Source organism: Tamandua tetradactyla, chromosome 15, assembly GCF_023851605.1.
Source record: "Tamandua tetradactyla isolate mTamTet1 chromosome 15, mTamTet1.pri, whole genome shotgun sequence".
Classification (NCBI taxonomy): Eukaryota; Metazoa; Chordata; class Mammalia; order Pilosa; family Myrmecophagidae; genus Tamandua; species Tamandua tetradactyla.
The window spans coordinates 90,600,039-90,604,307 of NC_135341.1; the positions used below are offsets into that span (position 1 = coordinate 90,600,039).

At 39.1% G+C, this 4,269-nt stretch overlaps 1 pseudogene; it reads left to right on the forward strand.

The window, feature by feature from the left end:
* The first annotated feature begins 2,245 nt into the window (after nt 1–2,245).
* On the forward strand, nt 2,246–2,896 carry LOC143656889 (grpE protein homolog 2, mitochondrial pseudogene; annotated as a pseudogene).
* The last annotated feature ends 1,373 nt before the right edge of the window (nt 2,897–4,269 follow it).

Below are 4,269 nucleotides of genomic sequence, written 5' to 3' on the forward strand. Positions count from 1 at the left end.
GCAACATTCCATCATAGAATGGAAGTGGCATATGTTAAATACAGCTCAGGCAGGCCATGAAGGCACAAGCAAATTACATGAGACATTGCCCCAAATATCCATGATCCACACTCCTGCCACATCACTGTCTCTTTCACAGTACACAGTTATGGCCTCTTGGGGGGTTCCTTACAATAAGGTGACAGAGGAAGAGAAAACTTAGCCCTGCTTTACAATGGTTCTGCACAATATACAGTTATGATAAGAAAGTAGACAGCTTTAGCACAACTGCTACCTTCTTGATGAAAGTAATGAAAAGAAACCCTCCCAGTGGGTAGAACTTAAAGCTGTGCTACTGGTTGTTCATTTTGCTTGGAGGGAAAAAATGGATGGAGGTGCCTTCTTATACTGATTCATGGGTTACTGCCAATGCCTTGGCTAGGTGCTCAGGGGCATGGAAAGATGATTGGAAAATCAGTGGCAAAGAGGTCTGGGGGAAATTTTTATATAGATAGAAATTTATAAGTGGAAAAAAGCATGAGGATATGAGTCCCAAGTGGCTGATCAACAGAGAACAACTTCATCACAGGAAAATTTTAATATTCACGTGGATAGGATGATCCATCCTGTAATGACTAGTCAACTTCTTTCCCCAGCTACACCTGCCATTGCCCAATGGGTTCATGAAAAAGTGTCCATTGTGGTAGGGATGGAGGTTGTGCATGGGTGTAGCAACTTGGACTTATACTCACCAAGATAGCCACAGCTGAGTGCTCATTCTGCCAGAAACAGAGACCAACATTCATTTCTCACCATTCTGTGAGAAGATCAGCCTGCTGTCTGGTAGCAGTTGATTATATTAGACCATGTCCATCAGGGAACACCTGGTTACATATTCTTGGTATGGGTTTTCCCTCTCTGTGTGCAGGGCTTTGACCAAAACCATCATTGTAGATTGAAAGAATGCCTTATCTATCATCATAGTGTTCCTCATAGCATGGCTTCTGATCAAGGAATTAATTTCATGGTATGTGAAATGCAGTAATGGACACATGCTCATGAAATTCACTGGTTTTACCATATTCCCTATTTCCTGTAGTAGGTGGATTGATAGAGTGGTGATGACCTTTTGAAGGCTCACTTACTATGCCAACTGGGTGGGAATACCTTGCAGAGCTAGGGCAATGTTATCCAAGGGGCTGTATATGCTCTAAATCAGCATCTACTCTATGGTTGGTTTACCTCATAGCCAGGATTCATGGGTCTAGGAATCAAGGGGTAGCAATGGAAGAAACACCACTCAGTATTAACTGTGATCCTCTAGAAAAATTTTTGTTTCCAGTCCCTTCAACCCTAAGTTCTGCTGGATTACAGGTGTTTGTTCCACAAGTAAGTGTGCTTCCACCAGGAGACACAATAATGATTCCACTGAACTGGATGTTAAGAATGCCATTTGGACACTTTGGGCTCCTCATGCCTCTGAATCAACAGGCAAAGAAGGGCATCCTGTACTGGTTGCAGTGATTGATCTTGATTATCAAGGAAAAATAAGACTGCAACTACACAATGGTCATAAATAAGAGAATGCCTGGAATGCAGGAGATTCCCTAGGGCATCTTAGCACTACCATGCCTTTTGATTAAACTCAATGAAAAAATGCAGCAACCAAATCCAGGGAAGACTACTGACGACTCAGAAACTTCAGGAATGAATATTTGGTTCACATCATCTGATAAAGAACCATGGCCAGCTAATATATTTGATGAGGATAAATTGAATATAGGATGGGTAGGCAAAGAAGGTAGTTTAAAAATGAGCTACAACCATGTGACTAGTTACAGAAATGAGGCTTGTAATGATTATGAATATTTCTTCTTTGTCTTGTTATATTTTTGTATGTGTACACAAAGGAAATATCTTTATCTTTGTTTTCTCCCTTATTTTATCCCTTTAACACATGACATAACTTATAACATCATGTTACAGTATTTGAGTTATAGGATACCAACTTTAAGATTGAAAATTGCCCAGGGACTCCTTATACTCAAGGAAGCTAATGTATTTACTATTGTACACAAGACAGGAGAGTCTTGTTAGTTAAATATATGTTTGTTTTTATTTAGAGATTGTGGCATCATCAGGCCAGATGTATAAATATTAGACACAGGGCTGTGACAGAAATGGGATTGGCTGATAGACATAGACTTTCTGTGCAGCACACATCCTCAAGCCAGGTACATCATTAAGAAAGCAGGTGGTCAGGATCATGACTGCTCAGTCCTTATTAGTAGCCAGGTATGGGGTTCAGAGCCTCCTGGGCTGGACTGCCACATCCTATGGCAAGGAATGGCTATATCCTTTTAGCACTGCCACCCAGAGGATCGCTGGTGGGGACTGCAGCTGTGAGGACACACCTGATGAGTTTGGGCCATCTCTGACTGAATGAACTTTAAGGCTAAAAGCTGTTAAACTGGAGAAGGAAGTCCAGGATTTTACAGTGAGATGCTAGAGATCTGTCACTGATTCTGAAAACCTAAGGAGGTGAACCCAAAGATGTGTAGAAGATGCCAAGATATTTGGAATCTAGAATTTCTGTATGGACTTGGTGGAGCTGGCAGACATTTAGGAGAAGACTACAGAGTGCATTTCTGGTGAAACAGAGCCTGGGTAGCAGAAACTTACTCTGAAGGAGGTCTTTCAAGAGTTGTCACTTTTGCAAGCAAAGCTGAAAAGCATGTTTGCCAAGCATGGCCTGGAGAAGATGACACCCATTGGTGACAAATATGACCCTCATGAGCATGAACTCATCTGTTATGCATCAGCTGGTGTTGGGGTGCTCTCTTTCCTGGCAAATGAATTCGGTGAAGAAAGGTTTTTAAACGCTAAAACAAAATTGGAGAAATTAAGAGTGAAATGAAATGTTCATAAACTACTTTAATAAAACCTGAATTGAAAGAAGGTAAAAAAAAAAAAAAAAGAAAGCTGTTGATTTAATGAACATTAGACTAATTGCTCCATTTATCAAATGGTGTACACCCAGGAGTAGGAAGTGATTGTCAACTTCAAAACCAAAGTCTTTAATTTTCATATTGAAGAAGATAAGTATTCATTTTGGAATGATTTCTTTTAATAGGGTAATTTAATGGTGATAATTGATACATTTATTTCCTATATAAGTACTTTCATACTTGAATGAATTGATGATAGCATTTCTTCTAAGATGAATATATGGAAATCCTTGTTTCAATATGCTGAGTGCTAGTACATTCATTACAGATTAAAAACCCACTAAAATTACTATTACTACAACTGAGAATAAAAGTTAACCAAAGTTTGTTTAGCTACCTTTTTTGGCTAATTACTTTGATCTTATTTATAATATAGTAAAAGTAAAGTTCTTGGGTTTGATAGCTTTACATGGAAGTAAATTCCCCAAATAATCTGCAGCTTCAGGAGTTCTCTTTAAGATTACCCAAAATGAACTCACACTGCCTATTCTTCTTAATGATAATATTATCTGAAACAATAAGAAGGATGCTGTCTACCTCAACTTTCTCATCACCTCAGAACACTAAGGAGGTAAGGTTGTGTTTTATCAGCTAGTTCTATTAGTCTTGTCAAAAAGCTTTGAAAAATCTATAGAGGAATTACCACTCTATTAACATATGTGGAAAGTACGCTTTATGTTTACAAAAGAAAAAAATTTATTAGTTGAGTGACAATGCACTCTAAAGTCAGTGTGCATCTGTACTTGGAAAGCACACACACCAAAACTTGCATTTTTGGGACTACATTATCTAATTTAACTGTTATGGTCAGTTTATTTGAACACCATAATTACATAGAATCTTGAATAAGGCATGAATCTTATTGGTTTGTAGAGGTTAGCATAATGCCATGATATATCCCAGAATAATGTGTTCAGAGAATAAAAAGGTATTTGCAAAGTCCCCAAGGAGGACTGAGGAGAAAGGAGGATGTATTCAACTTCCCCATCTGGGGAATTTCTGAAATTCTCACAAGCAGTGGGAACAACAAATCAAATAGGCTGAGCCTTCAATCTTGGGGCTCACCCTGATGAAGTTTACTCCTGCAAAGGAGAAGCTAAGCCTATTGATAATTATGCCTAAGAACCACCCCCATAGAACTTCTTTGGCTACTCAGATGTGAGATCACTCTTTAAGTCAACTTGGCAGGTGAACTCACTGCCCTCTCCCCTATATGGTACATGACTCCAAGGGGTGCAAATCTCCCAGGCCATGTTGGATCTATTCCTGGGGATGGGTTGAA